The following is a 20,403-nucleotide window of genomic DNA, read 5'->3' on the forward strand; positions in this document are numbered from 1 at the left end:
CGTCTGCAACTCCTATTGGAGGAGGAGAGACATGGGAGGAGGAGGGCTGAGGCGTGCTGGAATGGCGCGATCCTCCCACCAATCCTCCCGCCTCCTCCGCCGCGTGCCCCGGCGGTGGCAAATAAGCGGGGTGCGGGCGCCGGGCGTCGTGGGCGACCCCCGCGGCGTGGCGTATGACCCTGGCTGGGAGGGGGTTACTGAAGGGAGCCTCCTCCAGCCACGATTAGCGGGGTCGGACAGAAGTGGGAGTGCCACGCTAATTCTGGCCCGGCGCATCGGAAGGCACCCTCGGTGGCATGGAGTGGCCACCAGCCACCGGCCGCCGAGGGGTAGAAATGGAGTCGCGGGCGATTGCAAGTTGGGGCCCGCAAACGCCACTGATCGCGGACCCGAGACGGATGGCGGTAGGACGGAGTGACCACGTCCTGTAGCCATGAGATAGCGTGACAGCCGGGGGGACCCTCTTGTCCCGCCGTGGATAGGCGCACAGCGCAGGCACGGGGAGGATACCGGAAGTATGCTTCGAGCGATTCCCGATATCCTTCGAAATCGTGCGGAACGGTCACCGTGGCGTTTTTAGTGGGTAGGTCCCGCGCCCGTCATTCCATGGGAGCGGGGCATCCCACACACCACAACCGCCTCTCCACAAAGAGGTGGAAGGGAGTCACACGAATATTTTCCCCACGAAAAAAAAAAGCTGGTACGCAAGCAGTAAGCTAGTAAGCGAGGAGGAAGCTAGTACGGAAGCAATAAGCTAGAAAGCGTGCAGTAATTTAGAAAGAAAGCAGCAGGCTAGCAAGATAGCCACTAACTATTACGCATGCAGTAAACTAGTAAGCAAGCAGTAAGCTTGTAAGCAAGCATTAAGCTGGTAAGCAAGCAGGTCGCTAGTAAGAAAGTAGTAAGCTAGTAAGCAAGTAGTAAGTTAGCAATCAAGCAGTAAGCTAGTAAGCAAGCAGTAAGATAGTAAACAAGCAGTGTGCTAGTAAGAAAGCAATTAGCTGGTAAGCCAGCAGTAACCTAGTGAGCAAGCATCAAGCTTCTAAGCAAGCAGTAAGATGCAAAGCAAGCAGCAGGGTAACAAGAAAGCAGGTAGCTAGTAAGCAAGCAGTAAGGTAGTAAGCGAGCAGGGAGCTTGTAAGGGAGCATAATGCTAGTATGCACGCAGTAGGCTACCAAGCAACCAGTAAGCTTGTAAGTAAACAGGTAACTAGTAAACAAGCAGTATGCTAGAAAGCAAGCGGCGGGATAGTAAGCAAGCAGGGAGCTAGTATGGGATTAGTATGCTAGTAAGGAAGCAGTAAGCTGGGAAACAAGCAGGGGGCTATTAAGCAAGCGCTAAGCGAGTAAGCTAGCACTGTGCGAGTTGGCAAGCAGTGAGCTAGTAAACGAGCAGGAAGCCAGTAAGGAAACCGTAAACGAGTTTGCAAGCAGTAAGCTAATACAAATGTAGTAAGATAGGAAGAAAGCAGCAATGTAGTAAGATAGCAGTGAAGAAGTCAGCGAGCGGCAAAGTACTGAGCAAGCAGTAATCTAGTAAGGAAGCAGTAAGCTAGAAAGCTCGCAGCGGGCCAGTAAGCAAGCTGTAAACGTGTAAGCTAGCAGTAAGCTAGTAAGCAAATAGTAAGCTAGTATGCAAGCAGCATGCTAGTACGGAAGCAATTAGCTAGTAAGAAAGCAGTTATCTAGTAAGCAAGTAGTAAGGTAGTGAGCAAGCAGTAAGCTATTAAGCTAGCAGTGAGCTAGTAAGCAAGCAGTGAGCTAGTAAGCAAGCAGTGAGATGCTATGCAAGCAGTAAGCAAGCAAGCAAGCAGTGAGCTGGTAACCGAGCCGAGTAAAGCAGCAGTATGCTAGTAAGCAAGCAGTTAGCAGGTAAGCAAGCAGTATGCTAGTGAGCAAGCAGTAAGCTAGTAACAAAGAACTAGGTTAGTGACAAAGCAATAAGCTACTAAGCAGGTTGTAAGCTAGAAAGCAAGCAGTAAGCTAGCAATTAAGCTGTAAGAGACTAAATTAGCTGCAAGCTAGCAAGCAAGCAATAAGCTTGTAACAGAGCACTATGTTAGTAACAATGCAGTAAGCTAGTAAGCAAGCCGTAAGCTGGTAAGGAAGCTGTTAGCTAGTAAGCAAGCAGTATGCTAGTACCACAGCAGTATGCTAGTATGCAAGCAGTAAGTGAGTAAGCAACCAGTAAGCTTCTAAGCAAGCAGCAGACTAGTCAGAAGGCAGCAAGATTGAAAGCACGCGGTAAGATAGTAACCTAGCAGTGAGCTAGTAAGCGTGCAGGAAGCTAGTACGGGAGCAGAATGCTAGCAAGCAAGCAGTTAGATAGTAAGCAACAAGTAAGCTAGAAAGCAAGCAGCAGGCTACCAGGAAAGCAGTTAGCTATTGAGCAAGCAGTAATCTAGGAAGCAACAAGTAAGCTATTAAGCAAGCGGCAGTCTAGTAAGAAAGCAAGTATCTAGTCAGAACACAGTGTGCTCGTAAGCAAGCAGGAAGCTAGAAAGCATGCCGTGAGCTTGCAAGCTAGTATAAAGCGATTTAGCTAGCAGTAAGCTAGTAAGCATGCAGTAATCATGTGCGCAAGCAGTGGGCTGGTAAACTAGTAGTAAACTAGTCAGCAAATAGTAAGCTAGTAAGCAAGCAGCAGGCTAGTAAAATTGCAGTAAGGTAGTAAGCAACCAGTAAGCTAGTAAGCAAGCAGTAAGCTGGTAAGAAAGCAGTAAGCTAGTAAGCAAGCAGTGAGCTAGCAAGCGTGCAGGAAGCTAGTAAGGATGCAGTATACTAGTAAGCAAGCAGTAAGACTGTCAGCAACAAGTAAGCTAGTAAGCAGGCAACGGGCTAGATAGAATGCAGCTGGCTAGTGAGAAAGCCGTTAGCTATTGAGCAAGCAGTATGCCCGTAAGCAAGCAGTAAGCTAGAAAGCGAGCTGCAGGCTAGTAGACAAGCAGAGAGCTAGAAAGCAAGTAGCAGGCTAGTAAGATAGCTGTTTGCAAGTAAGCAAGCAGTAAGCTAGTAAGGAAGCTGTAAGATGGTAAGAAAGCTGTTAGCTAGTAAGCAAGCAGTAAGCTAGTAAGGAAGCACTAACTTAGAAAGCAAGCAGCAGGCTAGTAACCAAACAGAATGCGAGTAAGCTAGCACTAAGCTGAAAAGTAAGCAGGAGGCTAGTAAGCAAGCATCAAGCTAGTAAGTATGCAGTAAGCTAGTATGCAAGAAGTGAGCTAGAAAGCGATCAGGAAGCTAGTAGGGAAGCAGTAAGCTTGTTAAAGTACTAAGGGACTTTAACGTGGGTCCGGATGGGGAAACAGACAGGGAGGGAAATTGTTACAAGTTTTTCAATAAATTTTTATTTTACAAAAATATAAATGAAAATTGAAGTACAAAATGTAAAAATAAACGAAAAACAGAAAACAAAAATCTTGGACGGTGGCTCTGCTTTGGCCAGGCGTCTCCTATTCTTTTTGTCTCCAATTTGTTCTACTGCGGAGGCTTTCTGCAACAAAAGAGTCCGCCTAATATATACTTTTGCGGTCAAGTCAACAATCGCGCGTTCTTCAGCTGTTTCTCGCGCTCCAGCGACAGTCTGGTGTGCTTGGAGGGGAGAGCTGGCTGGCTATCTAGCGCTCTAGCTAGTGGACTGTATATTCTTCTCTTTCTGGTCGATGAGATTCGTTTCCTACGATCTCACCGACGCGCACAACCGGGCAGACGTGCTTTTCTCCGTTCTACCGGGTTCTCTTCACAATGCTACGGACGGGAATCCAAATGGAGGTTGTAAGGCTCCAAGAGGTTATATCCTGCGAGCACGCTCCCCGTGCGGGTGGCGTTTCTACACCACCCACGCAAGAGGACGTCTTGTCCTGGTTCGGCTCCCTCGACGGCTGCTCCTCAGGAACAACCTGCGGTATGCTCGCGTGGTTGCCATGGCGGCGATTTCTTTATCAAAGGAACACCCGGCAGCCAGCCGTGGCTACCTCGACGGAGGCTCCTATGTTCCGAGGAACTGGCCTGTGGCTCACCGGTTCAGGACTCAATCCCCTGCAATTCCAACCACCCTACGTTCACAGCCCAGTGTGGTCGACTCACAGCTGGTAGTGGGTGTAGCGATGGAAGGAAGGCTTTGCTCCACCATACGCTTAGGCTCTACTTATTGTCCCCTCACGACGGTATATTGGAGCGGGTTCTCCGACGCCCGATGCACGGAGAGCACCACGAAGTGATATCCTTCCTGAATATCTATCTTCCGCTTGCCCCTACGCCGTATAGATCTAATCTGGTCGTTGAAACGTTCCATCCCACCAGTCGTTGTACCCTCAGTGGTACACAGGACGGGTGGTTCCAGTGGGTTTCGTATGACCTCTACGAACGGTGAACTACCACTAGGTGATACCAGTGTGTCGGTATCAGCCTTCCAGTAGCTCTAACCGGATAATTGGAAGAAGACTCAAGGCGATCCACACCGAATCTCCAACGTCGCAGTCGCATCCACGACCTGCAACGTTCAATCACAAACCTGCGTCTACGATCGCTTCACACTCGGCGTGCCTTGCGATCGCTGCAACGTCAGGCAGATTGTCCTTTTTCTGGGGAAAATCTCCAGACGCTATGACGAGATTTTCCAATAAATTGTTTGTCCGCAAACTGATTGTATTACGAGGAGCCAGATCGACTCATCCTCCTCGGAGCTCGTAGGTAAATGTGAACGCGACCGTCACAGGGTCCGCTCTCGATCGCCGACAGCTCAAGAATGAACCGTGACGATCTGCAAGCAGCGACGGCTGCGGCCGGCTCCGTCGCGCAAGCGCAGAACCGGGTAGCTACGTTTCGTGTTGCTGGGCCCGGGCTGCAACCCGTCGCGTGGCTACGGCGCGGCGCTGTCGCGTCTCGTCTATCCATCTTTCTCCGATAGATCTCTTTTCTCTCTCTTTCTCAGCGCTAAAAACACAATTCCTAGAATTTGTTCCTAAACTCGAGAATTTCAGTGAAGCTAGCTTGAAAAACCACGTAAATCAATGCGGTATACTAATCTGAACGATGGCAAATTTCCACGTCAGCACAACCATCTAGAATTACGCGAATTCAATATAGATACGGGCATCGCGGCCGAGTTTCTACGTCTCGGACTCACGCGGTACTTAAACAAAGCTAGAAAGGAAGCAGCAGGCTAGTAAGCAAGAAGTAAGCGAGTAAGCTAGCAGTAAGCTAGCGAGCAAGCAGTAACCTAGAAAGCAAGCAGCAAGCTAGTAAGCAGGCAGTAAGCTGGTAAGCAAACACTGAGCTAGTAAGCGAGCATGGAGCTAGTAAGGTAGCAGTATGCTAGTAAGCAAACAGTAAGTTAGTAAGCAACCAGTAAGCTAGTAAGCTAGCAGTAAGCTGGTATGGTATCTATTAGCTTGTAATCAAGCAGTAAGCTAGTATGCAAGCAGTGAGCTAATTGGCGAGGGGGAAGCTAGTAAGCAAGCACTAAGCGATTATGCTAGCAGTAAGCTGTTATGCAGCCAATAAGCTAGAAAGCAAGCAGTAAGCTAGTAAGGAAGCAGTATGTTAGTAAGCGAGCAGGCAGCTAGTAAGGATGCAGTATGCTAGTAACCAAGCAGTAAGCTGGAAAGATAGCAGTTAGCTAGTTAGCAAGTAGTAAGCTCGTAAGCAAGCAGCAAGCTAGAAGGCAAGCAGTGAACTAGTAAGCATGCCGGAAGCTGGCAATCAAGCAGTAAGCTAGTAAGCAACCAGTAAACAAGTAAGGAAGCAGTATGCTAGTAAGCAAGCTGTGACCTAGTGGGGGAGTATGAATCTAGTAAGAACCAGTATGCGAGCAAGCTGGCAGCAAGCTGGTAAGCAAGTTGTGAGCTAGTAAGCAAGCAGTGAGATAGTAAGCGAGCAGGAAGCTATTAAGGGAGCAGTATGATATTAAGCAAGCAGTAAGCTAGAAAACAAACAGCAAGCTAGTAAGCAAGCAGTAAGCTAGTAAGCGAGCTGGGAGCTAGTAAGTAAGCAGTGAGCTTGTAGGCAAGCATTAGGCTGGCATGAGAGCAATTACCTTGTAAGCTAGCTGTAAGCTTGTAAGCAAGCAGTAAGCTAGTAGGCAAGCAGTGAGCCAGAAAAGAAGCAATGAGCTAGTAAGAAAGCAATCAGCTAGTAAGCAAGCAGTAACCTAGTGTGCAAGCAGTTAGCTAGTAAGCGAGGAGCAATCCAGTAAGGAAGCAGTATGCTAGTAAGCAAGCAGTAAGCTAGAAGCAAGCAGCAAGATTGTCAGCAAGTAGTAAGCTAGTAAGCGAGCAGGGAGCTAGTGTGTAAGCATTATGGTAGTAAACAACCAGTAAGCGAGTAAGCTACCAGTAAGCTTGTAAGCGAGGAGGAAGTTAGTAAGGACGCAGTATGCTAGAAATCCAGCAGCGGGCTAGCAAGCAAGCAGTAACCTTGTAAGCAAGCAGTAAGCTGGTAACCAAGCAGGGAGCTAGTAAGCGAGAAGGGAGCTAGTAAAAACACAGTGAGATAGTAGGAAAGCAATTAGATAGTATGCAAGCAATAGCCTAGTGAGCAAGCAGTTAGCTAGTAAGCGAGCAGATAGCTACTAAGGGTGCCGAATGCAAGTAAGCAAGCAGTAAGCTAGTAAGCAATGAGTATGCTAATATGCAAGTAGTAAGCTGGTATGAAACCAGTCAGCTAGTAAGGAAGTAGTAAGCTAGTAAGTAAGCAGTAAGCTAGTAAGCAAGCAGTATGTTAGTAAGCTAGCAGTGAGCGAGTAAGCAAACAGGAAGCTAGTAAGGAAGCAGTATGCTGGTAAGGAAGCAGCAAGCTGGTATGAAAGCAGGTAGCTGGAAAGCAAGCAACAAGCTAGTAAGCAAGGAGGAAGCTGTGAAGAAAACAGTTAGATGGTAAGCTAGTTGTAAGCTAGTAAGCAAGCTGTAAGCTAGTAAACAAGCAGTAAGTTAGAAAGCAAGCAGCAGGCTAGGAAGCAAGCGGGAAGCTAGTAAGGAAGCAGTATGCTAGTGAGCAAAAGGTAAGCTCGTAAGCAACCAGTAAGCTAGTAAGCAACCAGTAAGCTAGTAAGCTAGCAGTAAGCCATTAAGCAAGCGGTAAGCTAGTAAGCAAGCAATTAGCTAGTAACAAAGCAGTAAGTTAGTTGCATAGCAGTAAGTTAGCAACAGAGCATTAAGCTGGTAAGAGAGCAGGAAGCTACAAAGAAAGCACTCGGCTAGTACGAGCGCAGTAAGGAAATAGCAAAGCAAACAGCAAGGAGCAAGGAGTAGGCGAGGAGGCAAGCAGTAACCTGGTAAGCACGCAGAAAGCTGGTAAGGAAGCTGTAAGTTGATAACAACGCAGTATGCTAGTAAGCAAGCAGCAGGCTAGTAAGCAAGCAGTAAGCTAGTAAGCGAGCAGGAAGCTAGTAAGGAAGCAGTATGCTAGTAAACAAGCTGGGAGCTAGTAAGGAAGCAGTGAGCTAGATACCAAGCAGTAAGCGAGTAAGCTAGCAGTTAGCTATTAAGCAAGCAGTGAGCTAGTAAGCGAGCAGGGTGCTAGTAAGAAAGCAGTATGCTAGTATTGATGATCTATCTTTGTGATATATTTCCCCAATCGCTTTCCGCAGAAAGAAGAAGGAATAATTTGTTAAAACGGTATAATGTGTAAGACACGGAGCCGACGAAATATGTGGAAGACTTTTCTCCGCGGTCTGGGTTGTCGCACGACTAACTTCAAACCGGGAAAAATCCCGGCTATATATGCGTCGCCAAATGTTCGGCAGACCTATTGGTTTTATGACATGGCCTGGGCCGACGTCGAACAGAGAAAAATCGCGAAGATTCGGAAACACAAAATATATCTATTCTCAACACTCCCACTTATTTTAAATGTCCGCTTATATTTAATTTTTCTCTCGGATAGCAAAACGGCTGCTTTTGCAAAGGCTTAGCAAAGCTATCAGCCAATTGTTCTTTCGTTTGAACCTATTTAATTTCTACTTCTCCGCGATTAACGACATCACGAGTAAAATGGTACTTTATACCGATGTGTTTCGAGCGCTTATGGTTTTCGGAACTATTAGCAATTTTTATGGCCGCTTGGTTATCGACAAAAGCAGGGACGATATAGCACACAACATCCAATTCATTCAACATACGATGTAACCAAACCGCTTCTTTCACATCGTGAGCTAACGTGATATATTCCGACTCAGCGGTCGAAATGACAACGACCTTTTGCAATTGACTGGACCACGAAATTGGTCCACTATTAAAAATATAGACAAATCCACTCCTAGATCTTCGAGTCTCTGAGCATCCGGCATAATGAGCATCCGCGAATCCCGAAATATCAAGCGAACTTCCACTATTTCCGTAAACTATTCCGTGATCACGTGTTCCATTTAAATAACGCATTATTTTCTTTACCGATTGTCAATGAGTGTCGTCGTAAGAACTCAAGAATTGACTTGCGTAATTGACCGCAAATTCGATATCCGGGCGACAAACTCGTGCAGCGAATAATAAAGAGCCTATTGCCTCACGAAACGGTATTTTACTGTCAGTCGCAGGTGTTGGTTTTTGCATGGGCATACCTGGTTCCGCAGGTACACTTGACGGATTTGCTTCATGCATATTAAAGGTCTTTAATATTTTCTTAATATAGCCCGGTTGAGAAGTTTTTAAGAGTCGTCGTTCGCGATCGCGTTTAATTTGGAAACCGAGAAATTTATCGGCCCGATCTACCGAGATTTGAAGATTACCTTCTAAATAATCTAAGACACTCTTAATTGCATTCTCGCTTTTGCTCATAATCTAACCATCATCCACATACAGGGCTAAATACACTTTTAAACTTTCCACTACACCGACAAGCACGCACTTATCACGTGCGATGTTCACGAGATTAAATTCGTTCAGAAACCTCGTGAACTTCTCGTTCCAGCATTTGGGTGACTGCTTCAATCTATACAAGCTGCGATGTAGCGGGAAGACTGCATCCGGTTGGCTCTAAATTGTGTATTGTGGAGGCTGCTCCAAATAAATTTCTTCTTGAAGATCGCCATATTGAAAAGCGGTTTTCACATCAAACTTCATTATTTCATAATCTTCTTCCGCAGCTATTGCAACAAGAGTTCTAATGGACTCGCAGCGAACGACAGGTGCGAATGTGTCAAAAAAATCGATTCCTTCTTGTTGTCGGAATCCTTTCGCTACGAGTCTCGCCTTGTATCTCTTCAGATTTCCAGCTGCATCATTTTTGATTGAGAAAACCCATTTGCGGAGTCTCGCTTGAGCCGTCACAGCGTTAGGACGTACTTGTTTACGCTCGTGCCAGCGAGTTTACCATTCGATTCTATTATATAGTGAACCTATTACGGCAAAATAAGTTTCTGTGCTTTCTGTGTTCGGAAGTACTTTTCGTGGATGGAGTATCAGCATAAATGAGTGCCTCCAATATTGGAGGTGCCCATTCTCAACGTTTTGTAAACTACACTGAAGTAAAACCAACAATGTCTACAACAATGTCTACATCAAAAGTATCGTATGCTCAAGTTACCCAAAATGTTTTTGTTCCGAAAAAGGATTATGCCATTGTAGTCGATGCAATAGAAGGAATCACGATCAAAAAATACACCATATCCATTGGAAAATTAGTCGGTCCAACTAATATACGATTCAGATCCAGAATTTCTCACGGGAGAGTATGTCTATATTTGAGCAGTCAAACTATCGTTGACACTCTCCTCAGTACCCACAAAAATGTAAACATTAGCGGTCACATTTTTGAAATAGGTCCGCTTGTTTCTCCTGCTAAACGTATATTATTGTATAATGTATGCCCAACAATACCGAACAATATCATCGAAAATAAATTAATTGAACTGAATATATTTAGAAAGTCTCAAATATCGTATATTCGAGCAGGAATGACTGAACCTGGATACAGTCATATTCTGAGTTTCAGAAGACAAGTGTATATTGAACCAGATGATATTAATAAACTACCAGATGCTATGCAAATAAACTATGATAACACATTATACTGGATTTATATTTCAACTGTAAAATTGACGTGTTTCATTTGTAGAGGCGAAGGTCATCTCGCCAAGCACTTTAAAAATAGTGGCACTGTCAATCAAGAATCTTCAGTTACCGTTCAGCAGGAAGATCATGCTTCTTTCACTCCAATGGTCGACCTTGAGAAGGAATCCAGTAATGATATGACTACTTACAGTCAAGTGATGGATGACATATCTGATAATAACAATCTTTCTCAAGAAATTCATCAGGATAAACAAGCATCAAACGAAGAAAACAATTCATTCAAAGTTCCTCTTGTACTCAGCATCAAACGTCCTCATTCAGACAACAGTTCGGTCTACAACTCCTCTAATTTAAGTGAAATTCCAAGTACTACGGACATCGAAATTAAAAAAACGATATGCAAAAACATAAAAAAAAAAAAATAAGAAGTCTAAGACAGATAGCTTTTCAGATGAATTTAAAGAACAATTCGATCTTATAAAACCACTCATTAAGAGTACGAGACAAAACCCTCCTCTCAGTGTTGAGAATTTATCCAATTTTATTGTGGAAAGTTTGAACAACTCAGATATACAAGGACTTGCTTCTATATTCAACAACGACACTCCAGCACTTATCGAAATGTTAAAACAAACGCAAAAACACATCAAAAAGAAAAAATGTAAGGTTCTGACTTCCAGTATTATTAAAAAGTTACTATCAAATAAGAAAGACACTTCTAGTGAGGATTTTAGCTCTTCAGAAGACCAATGAATAATTCAAATTTGTTATTTCAATCGCAATCTCCCACCTATTCTACTCAACGTAGTCGCAGCTCTTCAAATCTACGTCTGTTCTTCTGGAATGCAAGAAGCATCATACAACGGAAAGAAGAAGTTGAAGTTTTGTTAAAAAATTTAGACATATTTGTGTGTGTGGAATCGTGGTTGACTCTCGAAAAGGACTTAAAGTTTCCAAGCTTTAATGCATATAGACGTGATAGATTACATTCTCGCTGAGGCGGCATTATTTTTCTTATACGTAAGTCCATTGCGTTTTCAGAGATATATCATTCAATTTCAGTTCATGACTCCATCGAAATTGGTGGCGTAAATTTAACTAATATTAATCCCCCTTTAAAGATCATATCTTGTTATAGAACTCCAGGTTCTGTTCTTTCCCAATCTCAATGGGATCAACTAGTTAGTAATATTGGAAGAAATAACAATTGTATTTTCATAGGGGACTTTAACTCCCATCATAGGATATGGAATTGTTCCATTACTGACCAGAATGGTGAAAGGCTTTTGCAGGCTATTGATAATAATGATTTATTTCTGCATAACCCAAATTCATTCACTCATATCGATCTTTATAGGAATAATAAGTCTAATATTGACCTCATCCTATCATCTATGAATATTGCAGATAAAATTAACATTAAGGTTTCTAATGTAACTCTAGGTTCTGACCATTATCCTATCTTTTTTGACATTTTGGTCGAAAAAAATTATTATTATAGAAAATCTTTTAAAATTGATTCTGTTCGCACAGATTGGGACGGTGCCCTATCATACCTAGATATTCATTATGTTGATTTTTTTGATCCTCTTTATGACACTTTAACTGCTAGTGAAAAATATAAATTTTTTATTAATGTACTAACGAATTCCATTAAGCACAACACTCCTGAAAGGAAAAGAGTAAATCTTCGTAGACATAGAAATCCTGTCCCTTGATGGGACTTGGAATGTGATAAGTTCAAAAGACTAAGAAGAGCTGCATATAAAAAATTGGAATATTCTCATAACCTAACTGATTTAATTAACTATAAGAAAATTGCAGCTCAAACATAGAAATTATTTAAAAAAAAAAGAAGGATAGTTTTAGGGAATTCTCTGAAAAAATCAACATTCATACTGATACAAAATTTGCTTGGAACAGAGTTAGAATTTTAAAAAATAAATGGGTTATAATTAACCCAATGAGCATAACTGAGAATCTCCAAAATGAAAATCAAATTTTGTCTTCTCTGGACAAGATTAGTCCTCCATGGGTTCCTCCCGATCCTACCTATATACCAAACGGTAATGTCAATGAGTTTTTTTATGTATGCTTCAATCTAACCGAATTTAACGCTGCCTTAGCCTCACGATATGATGGCTCGGCTCCGGGTCTTGACGGGATCAATTATCTAGTTATCAAAACATTATCTATACAATATAAGCTATTACTTCTAGATATTTATAACGAAATTTACTTATCAAATGACTACCCTCAGGAATGGAATCAATATTACATTTATTTCATTGAAAAATCAGACAAAAAAAGCGTCCGTCCTACAGCCCTTTCCTCTTGCTTCTGTAAACTGTATGAAACGCTTATAAAAAATAGGTTACAATGGTGGATTGAACACCAAAATCTACTTCCAGCTAGCCAAACGGGTTTTCGTAAAGGAAAATCATGTATAGATAATGCCACCAAGCTAATGTTATACATTCGGGAAGGATTTTATAAGAGAATGGACACCTTGGCAGCCTTTTTGGATGTCCAAAGTGCTTTTGATAACGTTAATAGTGATACTTTGTTGAACAAACTGGCCTCTGTAGGTTGCACTGACCATTTAATTCGATTTGTTAAATTTTTAACATACAAAAGAGAAATATTCACAAGTTTGACAGGCGACGAAGTTAGATTTGTCTTCAAAGGTGTCCCCCAAGGAGGTGTATTATATTTTTTGAGCCGTAGTCAATTTTTGCTCGTATCAACGCACGGTATGTTTGTAGCAGTATTTCCTGGTCAGCTCCCCAGCTGTTGTTGGCTAGTACTTTAATTATATTTAGCCTTTTCATGCAGGAGTCTTTTAGGTATCGCATGTGTGGGATCCACGTCAGTTTCTTGTCCAGGATGAGTCCTAGGAGTCTAATGTGATCTACAAATTTTAGTTCAGTTTCTCCCATAGTTAGTTTTAGTTGAGTCTGGTATTTTGTTTTTTTGGTGAAAAAGATGCAATGAGTTTTTTGGGGAGAGAATTTGAGACCTGATTTGTTGGACCATTCCTGAAGATGATTTATGGATGTTTGCAGAAGATTATATATTATGTTTAGGTTTTTACCGTGGCAGATTATTGTGAGGTCGTCGGCGTATAGGTAGGCTTTTATTGGCGCTTTTGGGTTTTTTACAATATCGTTGATCCCAATTAGAAAGAGGGTGACACTTATGACGGATCCTTGGGGAATCCCGTTCTGTATTTTTATGGGATTTGATGTTGATCCATTAGTTCTGACTTGGATTGACCTGTCTATCAGGAAATTCACTATAAACGCTAGCATATGCCCGTTGATGTTTATTTTGGAGAGAGTTTTAATTATTTTGGGTTTCCAGATCATGTCGTATGCTTTTTCAATGTCGAGACATATAGCAACAAGATGTTCGCTTCTCTGGAAGGCATCACATATGTCTGCTTCAATGTTGGTTAAGACGTCTATTGTCGAACAATACTGCCGAAAACCATACTGGATTGGGGTTAGAATACTGTTTGCTTCTAGATGCCATCGGAGTCTTTTGTTAATAATTTTTTCTAATAGTTTGCACATAGTGTTTGTGAGAGCAATTGGTCGGTAGCTTTCTGGTTTATGTTTGTTTTTGTTTGGCTTGAGAATAGGTACCACTATGGCTTTTCTCCAGTTAGCGGGGAAGACTTTATGAGTCCAGATACAGTTATAGATCTTAAGTAGGTGGTCTATTCCGAGTTTCGGGAGGGACTTTAATAGTTTGTTTTGAATATTGTCAGGTCCTGGTGCAGAGTTTTTTGTTGTTGAGAGGGTACTGGTTATTTCTTTTGATGATATTGGAATATTTAATGTAGGGTTCATATTGTTATCGTCGGTGTGAAGTAAGATTTCTTTTAGGAACTCGTCTTGATCTGGGTTGTCGGCTATAAAGGACAGGTTGTAGTTGTTGTTGCTTGAATTTAATTTAAATTGTTCGGCTAGGAGATTTGCAATGTCGTCGTGGTGCGTTACGTATTTATTTGCCTCAGTTTCGAGAAACTGTATCCCGTGGTTTACGCGGTCCCCGTTGATGCGTTTGATTTTTTCCCATAACCTTTTAGTAGGAGTCTGTGCAGTTATACTCGAGATATAGTCTTTCCATGCTTCCTTCTTGCTTTCTTTGCAGATTCTGCGGAATTTGGCTCTTAGCTTTTTAAATTCTATTAGGTTTTCATTAGTGGGGTGTTTTTTTGCTCGGTTAAATGCGTGATGACTTTCTCGTAGGGCAGCTTTACACTTTTCATTCCACCAAGGGACGGTTTGTTTTCTGGTTTTCCTAGTTTGGGGGGTTTCAGATGCTTTCCTTGCTGCTGATTTGATAATTTCTGTGAATTCATTTATTGCTTCATTGATTTTGTTTGGGTCTATTTTGTGGTTCTCTTCTCTTCCAGTGAGCGAGTGTGTTATATTTGTTTGATATAACGTCCAGTTAATTTTGTTAATACTCCATTCAGGTCGGGGAAAACTTTGAGGAGGAGGGATATTGTCTTCAAATGTTATTTTGATGGGGAAATGATCACTGTCATATAGGTAATTTAGGGTTTCCCAGTTTATATGTTGTGCTAGTTTTGTGCTACATATTGTGAGGTCTATTGCACTTGTAGTTCCATTGTTAATGATGAAGTGAGTTGGGGTGCCTGTATTTAGGAGAATTAAGCTCGGGTTTCTTAACAGCTCTTCAATCTTTTTCCCTCTGCTGTCCAATTTGGATGACCCCCATAATGAGTGGTGGCTATTAAAATCACCAGCTAGAATTAATGGTGTCGGGATTTGTTTAATGAGATCTTCAAGTTCATCAAGTTCGAGGGGGTGGCTGTTAGGGATGTAGATACTGCAGATATGTATTTTACGAGGTATAGATGTTGAAATTGCTACTGCTTCTATGTTGGTGGTTAAAGGGATTTCGGTCGAGTAATATTTACTCGATATTGCGATGGCTACGCCACCACTTGCGTGGTTTTCGTTTACTCTGTTTTTTACAAAGGTATTGTAATGTTTTATGGCGGGGTAGTGATTCCGTTTGAAGTTAGTTTCTTGCAAGCATAGTATGTCTGAGTTGTGTTGTTTCAATATAATTTGGAATTGTTCGAGGTGTGCGTAATATCCATTGATGTTCCACTGTATGATTGACTTCATATTTATTTTGGATGTTTGTTTAAGATGATTGTGATGTGTCAGATTCAGTATCTGATGCCCAGTTAACCGAGTGTTCGTTAGGTGTTTGAGCGGAGAGTTTTTTGCAAAGTCTGTGTATTCGGTTTTTTATACTTCGATTATCTAGAAGGGGGTAGATATCTTTTAGCATTTGTATTAAGGCCGGTGTGTTTTCTGTATATTCTTTGGATATTTCGAGTGGGTGGTTTGTTCCAAAAGTATTTTCAAGGAGGCTTTTTAACTGAGTGTAGTTTAGGATATATTTTTCTTTATGGAGTTAAATTTCTTGGTTCGCTGGTTTTAACATTTCTTCTATTTTTTCATGGTTTATTGGTGACTTAGGCCGTATAGGTAGGATTATTTTTTCCTTTGTAATGGCAGCTTTTTTAAAGGCTTTGGTTGGTAGTGGCGTGGGGAAAATGATTTCGTCTAGGCTTACATAATCGGGGTTGGTATCGTTTGATGAGTGTGATAAAGGTCTTTTAATGCCTGTGTGGGTCTTCGGTGGATCTGTTGTTGATTCCGTCGTTTGTTTTTCTGGTAGTTCCATCGGTACTTCAGGTGTTTCAATTGCCGGTGTGTTCCTGTTTGTCGACGATTCTGTAGTTTGAAAGGTGACGCTGGGACTCGAGTTTACGTTGGCTGTTGTCTTGTCTTGCTTTGAAATTGTATTATAGGGGCACAGTTTGGCAACATGGCCCTCTTGTTTGCACATGAAGCAGTTTAGTGTATTTGTGGTAGTAAAAATTCGATATTGCGTGTCTTTCATGGTTATTAGAAATGAGTCTGGGATTTTTTTAACATCATCTGGGTTGACGTACACTTGTCTTCTAAAGCTTAGTATGTGTGAATATTCTGGATCAGGCATTCCTGCTTTTAGGTAGGATATTCTTGAGCAAAGTCGGACATTATTTTGTTTGAATGTGTTTTCTATTGTTAGGTTGGGTATGATGGGGGAAACGTTAGATGGAATTATTTGTTGGGCTGAAGTCAGCATGGGTCTCATTTCAATTGCTTTATTGTTTATTGTTATTGATTTGTGGTTTGCAGTTAGGAGGGTCACTGTTTCTTTTTTGTCCAAATAGATGCATACTCTGCCATTTGATATTCTTGATATAAATTTTATTGCTTTCGGGCCTGTTATCTTTCCTACTGCACGGGCGTATTCTTTGATACTAATGCCGTCTATTGCTTCGAGAATGATGGCTTGTTCTTTAGTGGGTATAGATTCGTATTTTGCGGCATGGGCATAGGATCTGTCTGGAGCTGAGTTATTTTCGGTTGAGCTTTCTCCTGTGGGGCTTGTGGGCGAGATGCCTCTGTACTCAGAAGTCTCGTTTGATTGCCGATGATCTATTGTCGGTTCCATTGAGGTTGGCTTTATTCCGTATACGAGTATACGGAGCCGATTATTGCGAAGGCACTAACACGAGTGTCTTGTTTGTAACGCTTTCACTAGTGCACTTGCACTGTACGTATGGCACACGCGGCGGAGCCGTTGTAGCACGTCTACACAGCTATACGGTTGACGCGAGACTGAGGAAAAGACTTATACATCAATGTATTGATGATATCCCTATCATAAAAAGAAATTTAAGAATCAGTAACTGTTATGATATTCATCGTCTGGATTATAATGTTATTATTAATTCGATTCCAATAAATACTGAACTTGGTCATGATCTTAAAATATGTGACCATCCAAATTCCATATTACATAATTGGCTTTCAAACTGTGACTCATACGCAATTTTTACTGATGGTAGTAAAATTCCAGGTTCTAACTCTGTTTAAAGATTTGCATAATGCCGAGCGATTGTCCTCGGCCGCGATTACCGTTAATCCTGTTAACGTACAATTCGAAGGGGATTATCTCTAGTAGGATTTGTACAGCAAACAGTGATAGAAAAACGCGTGTCTTACTAGTTTTTCTGGCATTGGTAACGGCTCATTACCTTCGATTCGAGTGTGCTAACGGTGTTGATGACGTCAGTACCGTGAGAGAGTAGTGCGCTAAGAATCAGACGGAGAAAGACTGCCGAAATTTAGACAGCGCCGCGTAACGACTAATTAGAGTAACGCGGCCGCGTCTTCGGCTGTCAATCCGCGCAGTCCTACGTAGACTTCCAACTAGAGCGGATCGGCTCCCGATTGCACTCGAACGGAAAGATTTACAAAAGGAAAGTTCGAATTGTTTGATATTCAGAACGATTCTGCCTGTAGTTAAAGGATGTAAAGAGTAGATGTTCAGTCTGGTGCGGGTCCACTGATTGACCTCGCACAGCTGAGAATTCGATAAAACTCGAGAAAAGTGTGGAAATAATCCGCCTTTTCCTTGACAAACGGATCAGTTTAGATTCGGTCAAGTACGCCCCGGAATCTTGTATGGGATTTCCCAAATCGAGATTCCACGAAATCAGTCCTGCGACCGGAGATTGAGAAAATACACCAGCAAGGTGTTCGTTATCCTGTGGAGTGATTGAGAATATACACCAGTAAGGTGTTCGATCCCTCCGTGCAGAATTGAGCGGTCGTCTCGATCGTATAAACAATCGGGGCATAAGAAAGTTGGCAAAAATTACGCTTCAATTTTCTTGTGATTACCGCCAGGCTGAGGAGACACCAAAGGAAGGCACCTACGTGGTGAACCATCCAGGTGGGTCCATTGTAGTCGGGTCGACGTCCACAAAGGACGTCTGACTTTTCCGGTCTGCGAGTCCTTACTCCTACAGATCCCGCCGGTGTAACGTTTAGAGGAGCACCTGTGCGGAGGAGTAACGGAGTCGTGGGTCAGGCCCCCACGTGGTTCGAATACTGCTAGGTGCAACGAATAGATGTGCAACGTGCAGTGAACCTCGTGCAGTCGGGCTCCGTAGTGCAACCCCTGACCAATAAGTCGTCTGTTGAAGCAGCCAAGAGCAGCCACAGTTCGACGGTTGGGCTGTTGCACTGCACTGCGTTTCGGCGCATACACTCAGTGGACAGACTCACGGGAAAAGCGCATTTGGAGCCTTACAACCTCCAGTTGCAATCCCGTCCACAAGGTAATCGACTGCAAACGGTGTAGATAAGGAATTTATTCTTTATCAAAAGCCAAAATTATAAATACAGTCCACTAGCAAGCTCGTATATTACGAACGAGCGTAATTCTCCGCTCCTATACATTCGATTCCCGAAGCTAGGAGCGTCCCCTCAGGGGCTGCCAGCCTTTCAGCTGCAGTACGGGCTTAACGAACCCGGGGTACCCGAGTCATACACACACCGTAAGCCTCCTGTTGGTCGTCACAACGACCCATTCACAATTCCCTATTGGTTTTGTGAATGGTACGTGACGGCAGGAGGAACGGGGGTCTTGGCTTAACCGCCTGGGCCACGAGTATGGCGACTCTATAAAATCGCCCTCCAATCCTAAGCTATGGTGCGCGGCGATGGGATGCATGGTTGGGGGAGAAGGCCCAATCCCAAGCGACCACCTCCGGGGAACCTGCCGAACCCCCGGAGTATATAGGCTTACCCGGGTAAGGCGGCTCTGCCCGGGCGGACCTTTTCTTCCGACCTGCTCGTGGGAACGAGACTGCGTCAGTCTCGTCCTTCTCCTCCACCAGCAGCCTCATAGGCTCTAAGAGGAAGAGGGCGGGGCAGGCCGTCGTCGAGGTGGGCGGGGCGATGAGCCTGTCGGTGAGGCTGAGTTGCCTCAGGGACGAGGTGACCGAGGAGATATCGGAGAGGATCTCCTCGTCCCTGAGGCGAGTGGAGAAAGTCGCCGCTGCCTGCGCCTTTAAGGGGCAGAAAAGCGGTGGCGCGGAGGCCCTGAAGGCCGCGGCGGAGGAAATGAGGGAGGCGGCGCGGGAGCTCAGAGGGCGGAACGCTCGTCTGCAGCTCCTGTTGGAGGAGGAGCGACAGGGGAGGAGGAGGGCAGAGGCGCTGAGGAACAGCGCGGCCCTCCCTCACATCCTCCCTCCTCCTCCACCGCCGCGTCCCTCGGCGGAGGTAAATAAGCGGAGTGCGGCGGCAGTGGTGCGGGGCACCGCGGGCCCCTCCACCCGCACTCCGCCCGTGAAGAAGTCCCCGTCCTCCTCAGAAGACGATCTTCTGAGGAGGATTGGGGACATGATTGATGGCAAGCTGGCCGCCTTCCGGGAGGAGCTCCTCGCCGGAAGAGCGGTCAGCAGGAAGGCGGTGCCTCCCCGACCTGTTCCGGTACAGCCGGGGAAGGCAAAGAAGGGCGGAGTGAAGGCTCCGCCCAGCGTTGCGGCACCAGGGCCCCGGGTCGCGACCCCCAAGGGGGGTGGTGTACCCGTGGTCGCGGTGGTCGCGTCCTCCACAGCACTCTCCCAAGGGGGGGTGGCGTGGAGTGAGGTGGTGGGGCGGAAGGCGAAGCGGGCGGCGAGGAAGGCCTTGCAACCGCAGCCTCCGCCTCCGCCGCCGGCGGCCAAGGTAAAGGCCGCGAAGGTCGGGAAGGCACGACCAGGTCGTCCCCCAAAAACGGCAGCGGTGACGCTGACCGTTGCGCAGGGAGGCGACCTGACCCTCGCGGAGGCGATGCGGCTCGCCAGGGAGAATATCTCCCTGGAAGAGCTGGGCATCGCCTCCGTGAGGGCGAAGAGGGCCGTGACCGGGGGTCTCTTGCTGGAGATCCCCGGTGCAGAAGGCGGCGCGAAGGCGGATCGTCTCGCCCAGAGGCTCCGGGAGCAGCTGGGCGAGCGAGGTGTCCGGGTCGCCCGGCCCACGAAGCGCACGGAGATGCGCGTTTGTGGGCTGGACGACTCGGTCAGCGCACAGGATGTGTCCCGTGCCCTTGCGAGGGCGGGGGACTGTCCTGTGGAGGACCTGCGGATCAGAGAGATCCGCAGGTCGCCCTCCGGCCTCAGGTCGGTGTGGGCCCGGTGCCCCCTCTCCGCCGCCCGTAAGGTGGCGGAATCCGGGAGGGTGTTGGTGGGGTGGGTTTCGGCGCGAGTGGAAATCCTCGCGCCGCGCCCGCTCCAGTGTCACCGCTGGCTCGAATTGGGGCACGTGAGGCAGTGGTGCACCTCGCCGGTGGACCGCAGCGGTCAGTGTTACCGCTGCGGTGCCAAAGAGCACCGTGCGAGCCCGTGCTCGGCGGCCCCCCACCCCCCGCTGTGTGCGGACATGGGGAGGCCAGCCGGTCACAGGGTGGGGAGCAAGAAGTGCTCCCCCCCCTCCCGGAAGGAGAGGAAGAGGCGGGCTGC

Source organism: Colletes latitarsis, chromosome 8 (assembly GCF_051014445.1).
Source record: "Colletes latitarsis isolate SP2378_abdomen chromosome 8, iyColLati1, whole genome shotgun sequence".
In the NCBI taxonomy this organism is placed as follows: Eukaryota; Metazoa; Arthropoda; class Insecta; order Hymenoptera; family Colletidae; genus Colletes; species Colletes latitarsis.